Source organism: Homarus americanus, unplaced genomic scaffold, assembly GCF_018991925.1.
Source record: "Homarus americanus isolate GMGI-L3 unplaced genomic scaffold, GMGI_Hamer_2.0 scaffold14913, whole genome shotgun sequence".
Lineage (NCBI taxonomy): Eukaryota > Metazoa > Arthropoda > Malacostraca > Decapoda > Nephropidae > Homarus > Homarus americanus.
In genome coordinates, this window is record NW_024755105.1 from 1 (window position 1) to 12,327 (window position 12,327).

Here is a 12,327-nt window from a genome sequence, read left to right on the forward strand (position 1 = left end):
CAGATCCGCATTGATAGAAATAATGATATCAGTTCTAGAAACAGCTCTAGTTTGAGAGTTAGGAGGGAGGGGAAAATGTGAAGAAGAGTGAAGAGTAGAATCATCAGCGTAAGAATGGATATAATTAGTTGTAGTATGAAGTAAATCATTGATAAAAAGAAGGAAGAGAGCAGGAGAAAGAACAGAAGCCTGTAGGACACCACTGCTGGTAGAGAAAGAGCGAGAGCCATGGATCGGTTCTCAAGGCAGATAGAGATGAGAAAACAAAGTGGGGGAGAGAAACCAAAAGAGGGAAGTTTAGATAGCAAAGACTAGTGCCATACCCTGTCAAATACTTTGGAGATGTCGAGGGCCCCGTCGAAAGTGTCCTCATAATCCCTAAGAGAGGATGACCAAAGATGGGTGCAGTAGGAGAGCAGATCACCAGTAGATCTCGCCTGGCGAAATCCATACTGGTGATCCAACAAAAGAGAAAGTCGTTTAAGGTGACGGAGAAATGGGAGTTAAAGATAGCTTCGTAAATCTTAGAGAGGGATGAAGTTCGGGAAATGTGGCGATAGATAGAGGGATTAGAATGGTCACCCTTCTTCGGGAAGGGCTGAACCAAGGCTTGCTTCCAAGAATGTGAGGCCCAACTACTCATGGTGCGCCCCCACTCCACTCATCCGATGGCTTAGTATGATTAGTTCCCTTCCAACTGTCATTCAAAATATGAAAACAAATCATTGCAGGTGTCAGGGTTACATTCATCACCACTCAGAAGGGACCAAATACATGAAGTGTATTTAACATAAGTGTTCGTACGAATAATAAGGTAGAGGCTGCGGGATGGTACAGAAGAATAAATACTAGTGGCCATGTTAATGATCTCTATTGTAAACTTATATAATTATTACACACTGTGAGGCTCCACTGTTACCCCTAAAATTCCCATTAGTGAAAGTTCTTGTCTGTATGCAGCCACATAGCAGGACCATGTTTTGAATAACACAAGTGATCGTGGGCGAGTCCGGTGGTACAGTTTACCGAGGCGTGAAAGTTTGAACGCTCCTGCTTGGCTAAAACACAACCGCCGTCCGGCTGACAGCGTACAGCGACATCGTTTTCAAGATGGTCGTGGTTGTTATAATCATGGTCGTGGTTGTTATAATCATGGTCGTGGTTATTATAATCATAGTCGTGGTTGTTATACTCATGGTTGTGGTTGTTATAATCATGGTCTGTCGTTCTTCGTCCTTGGTCGTGGTTGTTACTGTAATCATGGTCCATAAGTATTGTAGTCCAGAATGTGGTTTGATACGTCATGGTCGTGGTTTGTTGTAATCATGGACGTGGTTATTATATAAGCATTAATCGTGGTTATTCTGTAAAATTCGTTCCTTCGTCATGGTTATAATCATGGTCGTGGTGTTTATAATCATGGTCGTGGTTGTTATAATCATGGTCGTGGTTGTTATAATCATGGTCGTGGTTGTTATAATCATGGTCGTGGTTGTTATAATCATGGTCGTGATTAACACAGGTAGAATATACCCCACACCTAATCTTTAATCTCAATAAACCCAGATTAACCTCACCTAATCAACAGGATTAGAGACCATTAGGATTGTACCACCAATACCGATACATTTCACACTGGATTAATAACAAAACATTTAATCACATTTCCAATAGCTAATGTCTTACGGATATCTTATCAAGTTGTGAGTCTTACATGTCTATATAATTATGTTTTATTCTTACAAATATTTATAGTTCGTTGTGTATTGTATTGTATGGTATGGAATTGTATGGTATTGTATGGTAGTGTACTGTATTGTACTGTCACAGGAATAAGTATACTGTACACACTGTAGCAGTAAGGTTCGATAAATGGGCTGGTAACGTTTAAACTGCGCATCCAGACGCATGATGAAACTCAGCTCCCCCCCACCTGTATCTCTAACTATTTTCTGTTTCCCCTTCTTTATTCTTCTATTTACTCATCTTCCTTCCTTTCAAACAACATTAAAAAAAATTAGGCTAAGAAAAAAATTGGAGGAAGGAGGAGGGAGCCGTACGATAACTGCAATCTTGGGATGACAGAGTACAGCTAATGAGGGTGCGCCAAGTCCATAGATTTGCGTCGTTTTCCAGCTTAAATAAAAGGGTTAATTAATGGCTTCCTAAAGAAACCATCGATATGGGACCAGGTTTGTTCCACTCTACGAATTTTTAGCGTTTTTTCCACCAAGTTTGATGAAAAACGATTGTGCCGTTTCGGCTGCCCAGAACAGACACGCACACAAATAGACAGACAAACAGACACACTCCTAGTCCTATAGTATATACATATGGATCCTCATGTTTCGAAGCAGGATTTCGTAAAACGTTACTCTGATCACCTAAGTGATACTGGTAGTCCCCATTAGAGGTTCACGGCGCCATAAGCTCGTTGAACAGGCTTTGTGTGAAATATAACAGAGTCTAGGACTGCTTTTAGTATCCTGGTGGTCTAGAGGTAGCGTTCCCCTGTCACAGTCGTAGGCCGTGGGTTCGAATCCTGGCCGGGTGAGGTGTTGATTATATATATATATATATATATATATATATATATATATATATATATATATATATATATATATATATATATATATATATAACAAAAAAGTGTGTGTGTGTGTGTCTCCACGAGAATCTCGGAAACTACTTTACCTATCTATATTGATGATGGATGGTGTTATATGTAGTGATGATGGATAATGTTATATGTAGTGATGATGGATGGTGTTATATGAAGTGATGATGGATAATGTTATATGTAGTGATGATGGATGGTGTTATATGTAGTGATGATGGATGATGTTATATGTAGTGATGATGGATGGTGTTATATGTAGTGATAATGGATGATGTTATATATAGTGATGATGGAGGGGTGTTATATGTAGTGATGATTAGACAATAAAATAATAACAGTTTAATGCTAAAAAATATACCTTGCTGTACGGTTGTAATGAAAAACGTGGTGAAACTTACTTACACCGTTAATGAACAATTGATGGAAGAAGAAGTTTTGGGGACTGAACAGTTAGACAATGCGGAGCCTCCCGGAGGATGGCGGCCTACCGTTGATTGAAAAGGACAAGTAATCATTTCTCAAGGATGTGGAAATGTTGTAAAGTTCTCAACTGAGCTCACTAACATGGTCTACCCAAACATTATCCACAACTACAAGGATCACATGTGGGTGCGTGAACGCGCAATTCTGGCACCAAAGAATGAAACTGTGGCTGAAATCAACTCAGACAGCTTCCAGGCAGTGAGACCTCATTCAAATCTGTTTATACAGTAATCTAACAGGACCAAGCAGTCCAGTACCCTACAGAATTCCTTAATTCTTTTTAGCCATCTGGAATGCCTCCTCACCACCTCACTCTCAAGATTAGAACTCCTATAATTCTCTGAAGAAATCTTGAACCACCATTCCTCTGCAATGGCACAAGACTGGTGGTGAAGAACATGATGCCACTGATAGGAAAAGCTAAAGGAGAGGATGTATTTTTACCAAGGCTACCTCTCATCACCACTGACCTGCCATTTGAGTTCAAGCGACTGTATTTCCCGGTTAAAGTGAGCTTTGCCATGACCATCTACAAAAGCCAGGGACAGTCCCTAAAGATGGTTGGCCTAAACCTGGTGTTTCCTTGCTTCTCTCATGGACAGTTCTATGTTGGATGCTCCAGAGTGGGAACTGGCAAAAATCTGTACATACTTGCTCCCAATGACAAAACCAAAAATGTGGTCTACCTTAATGCACTACAGTGAGACAATGTGGAGCCTCCCGGAAGGTGGCGTCCTACCGTGGCCTAGCGAAAGAGCAACCCGGAGGGCGGCGATTCCGCTAGTATTATATAAAACAATCCCAGTTGGATTTCTTCTTACTTTCCCTAATCATCAACCAGTCGATGCAAATCAATAATTAGCCCACGTCGCATAATACTTAAGCTAACTGTTTACTATATAATAATTATATTAAACTTTCAATTTCCATTTAAAATTTTCTTTAAGTTCATTAATTTTATTTCACTTATCTTTAATTAATTACTGTTTCCTTGAATATATATATATATATATATATATATATATATATATATATATATATATATATATATATATATATATATATATATATATATATATATATATATATATATATATATATATATATATATATATATGCAAGTAAATCACTCTGGGTATATGCTGATAACCGCAAGGAAGGAAGAAAACACGAAGTTCCCAAGCGCTTTCGTGTAATTCACATTTTCAGGGGTGAGTGCAGACAAAGGAGAAATACATAACAAGGCATATATATACTGTAGAGGAGGGTGAGAGCAAGTCCCTAGGGGAAAGTGAGTGTCCACAATGGTCCGGTCACTAGGCATTGAACGTACTAATCTTCATAAGCACAGCAGCAGTCGGTAGTCAGGTCAGAGGGTAAGATGACCCAACTTTCTCACCTGGTTACAAATCTTTTTAATTGCGAAATTATCCAGTTTGTACATTCCATTACTCAAACTCATGTTGACGGATTCGGTATGTTTAATGAGACTAGACTCTACAATGTTCCTACTGTCAATTGAATTACAAGGAAATATTGAGGAGGCATTATCCCAGTCAATGCAATGCTTATTATCCCAACTGCTGCAGTGCTTATGAAGATTAGTAGGGTCACTGCCTAGTGACCGGACCAGTGTGGACACTCACTGTCCCCTAGGGACTTGATCTCACCCTCCTTTACTGTATGTATATGCCTTGTTATGTATTTCTCCTTAGTCTGTACTCACCCCTGAAGATGTGAATTACACGAAAGCGCTTGGGAACTTCGTGTTTTCGTTTTTCCTTGTGGTTATCACCATATATATATATATATAGGGTAACAGCCCTGACAACATAATTATCTTGCCTTGGGAAATACCCGGACGCGAGTCATGGAATGCCAGGTGAAATGATTCTCCAATATTTAATTCCATCACGTTTCTCCCTTTCGCTGGTAATTCTTTATATTTAATTAAATATTACAATAGATGATCAAATATAGAAATTCATTTTATGTATTCAAGGACCAGGGTGTTCTACAATTAATAAAAGGAAATAAGTAAATTTCTCCAGCTGATATTGGTTATTCCTGGACGTCAGGTATATAAAGTGAACACCAAGGAATTGTATCATCACACCTTACTCCTGTCTCTTGCTGATATCGTAACTGAGGTAAGCTTACATTCGTTGTAAATAATACTGAAGTATATACAGTATGACGACTATTAAGTGCGTGGTGTAAGTTTGGTGTTTTCTCTCAAGTTTTATATATATATATATATATATATATATATATATATATATATATATATATATATATATATATATATATATATATATATATATATATATGAGAGAGCAGCGATGAATTCCATATGCAGAAGAAAACAGCTTCCCAGCAGCTTTCGTGCACCACATCCAGGTGTGAGTACAGACTGTACAGTTCAGCCACACCTGAAGATGTGAATTACACGAAAGCGCTTTGGGAACTTCGTGTTTTCTTTCTTTCCTTGTGGTTATCAGCATATACCTAGATCACGCGCACCTACAGTGATTTCATTTGCATATATATATATGTGCAGCATATATATATATATATATATATATATATATATATATATATATATATATATATATATATATATATATATATATATATATATATATTTCATGTAGATCCACAATGAAAACGTGGATAAGATAAACCTTGATAAAATCACACGGGAAAGGGGAAACAACGGAGCACCTTAGCTTTCGTCTTTATTCAAGACATCTTCAGAGGCAACTGGATTACATGGACAGAGAGAGGCTTAAATATACAGGGTGACCTTATTAGACATGAGGTCAGGTCATAATGATGTCATCCACTAGTCCCCACACCAACACACACTTAGAGGAGCTTAAGAGAAAGGAGGCGACGAGACTAGTCAGGTCAGGTCAGGTCAAAAATAAGGGACCCACTAAATAACTATCCTACATCTAGCTCCTAGGTTTTCAAAGCATTTTTAATCTTGGGCCACTGACAAATAAATTTATGTAACATAATATCAGTTTTGAACTGACCATCAATAAGGTTAAATGATTTTAATTCCTTAATCAAACTAGCTTCAATCAGAAGTCTTTCTGTGACACAAGATGGTTTGAACACTTCTAAGCTTTTTTCCCAAGCAATGTGATGATTATTATTCCTAATATGAACGAACAAGGCACTGCTAAGGTGCTCCGTTGTTTCCCTTTTTCCCCCGTGGGATTTTATCAATATATATATATATATATATATATATATATATATATATATATATATATATATATATATATATATATATATATATATATATATATATATGCGCAAATCACTGTAGGTGCGCGTGATTTGTATAATCACAGTGAAAGAACAGCCTGCGCTTTCGTGTAATCTCACATCTTCAGGGCGGCACAGACTAGACACAACAAGGTGTATAGTATACAGAGGAGGGTGAGACCAGTCCACAATGGTCAGGTATTAGGTAATGACTACTAGTAGTACTCTACCCTCAAGATGTGAATTACACGAAAGCGCTTGGGAACTTCAGTTTTCTTTCCTGTGGTTATCAGCATATATATATATATATATATATATATATATATATATATATATATATATATATATATATATATATATATATATATATATATATATATATATATATATCTTGATAAAATCACACGGGAAAATGGAAACAACGGAGCACCGTGTGATTTTATCAAGATTTATCTTATCCACGTTTTCATTGTGGATTTACATGATATATATATATATAAATATATATATATATATATATATATATATATATATATATATATATATATATATATATATATATATATATATATATATATATATAATCATGTATTAGATGGAAATAAAATAATGTAATTCAAATCTCAAATTGTACTGACGCACCTTCCTTGTGCAACACCTTCAAGAAATCGGGAATTCTGAATCGTAGTTAAGATGGTGTATATACAGTACATGTGTTGGAGGGGGGCGGGGGGTATGAAGCAATGTCCACAAGTGGTAAATAAAATAATATGTCATGCCAAATATGAAACATCGAGAAAAGCGAGAGACAGTGAAATTGAAATATATACCAACATACTACGTTATGCAATTTCTATCCTTATACTTTCCTCGCCAGCTCAACTATCTTCCTCACTAGAATCCCAAACTGGGGTTCTCTCGACCTTAGTAACAAGAAAAGTCCACCACTAGACGTTCTTTATGTACAGTTCATTCATAAAGTTCATTATATAGGTCAAACCCAATGTACATCGTGTTCTGTGAGAAAAAGTTTCCTCTCAACAGGCTGGTGAACCATGAATACCAAGAGCATTGTATTCCTGCTGGTGCTGGTGATCGTGGCCGTCACCGTTGTCAATGGTGAGTCACCTTAATTATATTTTCTCTCAGTCCAGCGTTTGCTGAGTTACCCAGGTTCTTGGCGAGCCACTCTTGCGCTTGATGCGTCATTTCAGTGTTGATGAGTCACTCAAGACGTCTAGAATATGGTGACACATCCTGATGCTTGAAAATAGGCAAAAAATATGATGAGATCGCCTTGGGACTACGTCGGTGATCTCCAGCTTGATATATTAATGATATATAAATGATAAAGGAAGAAACGGTTCTTAGTGTCAGTTTTAAGTAAACCTTTCTTACAAGGAAATTTACGAAATTTTAATCAATCACCTTTTTTTAAATTTAAAAGTAATCTATTTCACACATTGAAAAATAATGCATTGAACACCTCTTCCGATGCTTCGATATTGCATTAAGAATGACATAGTGTTGTTACGAGTTTCTTTTTAATAATGGTTTCAGAAAATGCAAATCTTTGAATACACCCTTACACACACACACACACACACACACACACACACACACACATATATATATATATATATATATATATATATATATATATATATATATATATATATATATATATATATATATATATATATATATATATATATATATATATATGTATATATTTAATATACATATGAAGTCCTTTTCATTTATTTTTCATGTTCTTTTTCATATTTCTCAATCTGTTTTTACTTAAATCCAGTATGTTGAGTTTTAACAAATAACAACAAATAAAAAAATTAATATTCAATTAAATTCTCATCTTTAAGTAAAGATAATGTGAACAACTCATAATAATACTGCGGGTGACCTCATATAACCTTAATACCGTGTATGAGTGTTACATGAACACCTGAGTGCCGTGTACAAGTGTTACATGAACAACTTAACACTGTGTACCAGTGTTCATGATCACCTTCGCACGAAATAGCAACAAGGAGATCTTTGTGTGGCCTCTTTTTTCCCTCGCCTATATTCTTCCATGACAAAGGTGAAATATCTGGGTTAGTGGATTTCCCAATCTGCTTCTAACGCCCTCCTTTCGTCTCCAACAGGAAGCATCAAGTATCCCTGCCCACAAGTCAACGGGTTTTGTGTAAATTTTTGTAGTTACGGACAAGAAATATCTACCGGCATCTGCTACGGCAATAATATATGTTGCAGGGTAAAACAGCATTACCACTAGTCCACAACAGTGGCCAGACCTGACGGACGCCACCATGACCTATAAGAAGACACCCTCAACTGTGTTTGGTGATCATCGACGAAACTTTTGTTTTCACATGCGATTAGAGAACTTGCTTTACCTATGATTTTTTTTAAGCATTTGGATTCTGCAACAACCTTTATTTTCTTGTTCTTGCACATTTTAAGAAATGATGAAGAATATTAGTAAAATTTAATTTAACTTGAGACTTGCGTCATTAGCATGCGCATCTGCTTATTTTTGACGTGTATTGCCTTGTTAATTCCCTCATCTATAAATGATAACATTCATCTTTGTTTTGAGAGCTTGATAATAAAATTGTTATATTATAATTAAAATAATTGCCTCTTATACCAACACTTATTCCCTCATTGGACCCGTAAGAGACCCGTTTTGTAAAGTTAGTACTGTATGTTTACTGTCACCTGAACACATTATAAGGAGTCGGAGAAACGGTTTTACTCCACTGCTGTAACAACATAAGTAACTTTTGGAGCAGGAAAAAGGAAAGTGACCGAATGAGAACAAAAGAGAAGGGAGAGAAGGTAGCATGTACTGTACCCAAAACTTATATAAGCATCTACCCAACTTTTCCTTGTAAACCATTATCGGCCTAAATGGTTTCACACATACCTTTAACTGAAATAGTGTGAAAAGTTCTCCAGGCATTTTTTCAGTGAAAAATTATTAATTTATGTATAGAATTGATGTAAGAAATGTGTTATAAATACTACTAATAAGATTAAGTAATAAAATACGTATAAAACTCATAATAAATAAGCTATTTAAAGAAAAATTCGCTTCAACAAAATTCTTCTAAGAAGATACAAAAGTCAAACGTGTGTTAAACAGGAGAATAACAACAAAGAAATTGTTAATGATAAGAACGACTCAACAAAAGTTCTTCATTGGATTACAAAGTGAATTACTGAGTAAAAAATTAGAAAGAACAAAAAATAAGCTTATTTAATAAATTTGTTCAAAGATCACAGTTCTCACAGGAGCAAGAAAATAACGCACTCACAGTGAATGCATTTGACCAACTATTTTCATCACCCATACTGCTACCTCTTGATCTGCCCATTGACAAAGCAGTCTATAGAGGTGTGAACTGCCGGAGACATTCAAAAACAATTTCCATCCAGGTGTAACAGCATCTTTGTTTTATATAAATACACCCCAATGAATAACATCATGTTATTCATCAAATTATTCACCAAGTGATTTACCATGTTGTTTATGACTAGATCACTGAAGTTGCATCTATCACAGGGGTCGAGCTGATTCAGTAAACACCGCTCGCTTCCTACCACTCTCTCACGCCCAATGGAGAGCAGTTCACTCCATACCGCTATACAGGGAAGTTTACACTTAGCAGAAGTATTATCTCAAAGTAATTTTCATAACACTTCCCTGGAAAGAATTCACAATATATTATCTCAGATTATATCTGTGGATATACAGTACTTTCTTTCAGCTTAAAAATAGAAAATGCCAAGAAGTGTTTACATCAAGCCCTGCCACTTCAGAGTTCCAGAACTCAATTAAAACAATTAATGTGATACCAAACAGCTCTCACAGTTGGTGACAAACAGTGAGACGAATTCTATACACTAGTACAGCACTCAAAAAAAATTATTGATGACACAAGTGACATTCTAAGTGAATCATCATCAAACAAAGTATTTTAGTGGGAAATAGGTGGACAGTGGTTATAAACACCTGCAAAACGTCTACACAGAAATCCAGTGGTAACAAAGATAATATAAAGACTTGCTGACATAGCCGTCAAACCGCCAGCATCAGCTCACAGATCATGGTGACCCAAATGGAGCCGACACCAGACGAGCCTACCCGAGTGTTGTCTTAGTGTCCCAGCTAGCTAATAGCCAGCCAATCAGACAGCCAGCCAACCAGCAGCCAGCACTACAACGCGCGAGTACTAGGAAAGTTGTCATCGTGGTTCCAACAAGCAGACAAGCTGGCAGCCTCTTGATTAAACAATCAAGCCTCTCCAGTGTACAAGAAAGGTCAGCCCCAGGTTGATCGCCGCAAGAAAGGTCAGCCCCAGGTTGATTGCCATAAGAAAGGTCTGCCCCAGGTTGATCGCCGCAAGAAAGGACAGCCCCATGTTGATCGCCATAAGAAAGGTCAGCCCCCAGGTTGATTGCCATAAGAAAGGTCAGCCCCCAGGTTGATTGCCACAAGAAAGGTCAGCCCCAGGTTAATCACTGCTAGAAGGAACAGCCCCAGGTTGATCGACATAAGAAAGTTCAGCCGCCAGGTTAATCATGACAAGAAAGGACAGCCCCAGGTTGATCGCCACAAGAAGTGTGATGCCATGCTTCCCAGAGTGGGGCGTCTTTAACTTCTGGCGTCGAAACTCTACAGATTCTTTGGTCAGTTAGATCACAAACAATCATTATCTTACAGACTCCACAAACACAAGTGAACTTCCAGAAGTCTTCAAACGCAGTCAATATAAAATAAATTATATGCACAACGGTCTAAAAGCAAAATTAAATAACACATTTATAGAGTAAGAGAGGACCCAAACAAAGTATATATAATTTTAATAATTTTAGCTCTCTTTCTCTTCATTTCCATAACTCATTATAAATACTTTTCCACTACTCCTTCAGTGGGCAACATAGTGAGCGTTATACTGAAAGTGAAGTGATATATATCCCTATTTATGGACACTCTTCCAAAATTTTAGGGTTTTAAATAGGAAATTAATGACTCAGACTCAGGTAATCAGTCATCTATAGACTCACAGGAGCTAGCTACAACTGCTAGTGAAGAATTACCACAAAATATCCAAATAGAGTTAACACCTACTGACTCCTTAATTAGCTGTGAAAATTTCATAGATTCTCAGTTCGGGGATTTACACAGCATACAACTTAGGTCAGGTAACACTTACCCATTACCTTTACCTGTTAACAATGCTAGTGTTTTAACTATCACAGCAAAATGGCTACAGATGGTTCTATTAACCCACAGACCTCGTCGGTTTATCAAACTGTAAAAACACTTACAAATAACATCAAGGTACAATAATTACTGCAGAATATACAGATTCTAACACCTTAACATAATGCGAAAAAATTATGTTACCAACGATAGGGATCAAATCTCTTACATCCGGAGCAACGTCAAAACCGGTAGTAAGGTACATAGAACGATGTATGCTACAGCCTTTGATGATGAAACCCTTGATTATAAAACTTTTAGGAACCATTTCATATATTTTTTCGGGTCAGGAACGAAAGGAGGTGCGCTTACTTGGATCTTCAGGTTGACAGAGTGTAGAAGTACCAGTGTGTTTGCTCACAACACACAAGAAGCTCAGGTTATAACCAGACACACTATGATGGATCTCAAAACTTACATGAGATCCTCAAATTGGTTTGATGACGAAGGAAAAATAACTTGGGGAAATTTCTACAAGATCATTGAGTTCCAACAGTCTATCATGGTGCTACAAAAACTACACTCAAGGCAGCTAGAAAGAAGGAATATAAACTAGGTACTAAGCTTGTAGATTACGTGGAGAAAATTTCTGATCCGGTTGAAACTACTCCGAGGGCTCTGTCAATAGACGCTTGTACCCAGTTCTAAGGAA

General features: G+C 36.9%; 1 long non-coding RNA gene across 1 annotated transcript; it reads left to right on the forward strand.

Moving 5' to 3' along the window:
- Positions 1–5,205: 5,205 nt before the first annotated feature.
- Positions 5,206–9,050, forward strand: LOC121856427. The gene is made up of 3 exons (XR_006086970.1): positions 5,206–5,253; positions 7,427–7,501; positions 8,548–9,050. It is a non-coding gene; the product is annotated as an uncharacterized LOC121856427 (long non-coding RNA).
- The last annotated feature ends 3,277 nt before the right edge of the window (positions 9,051–12,327 follow it).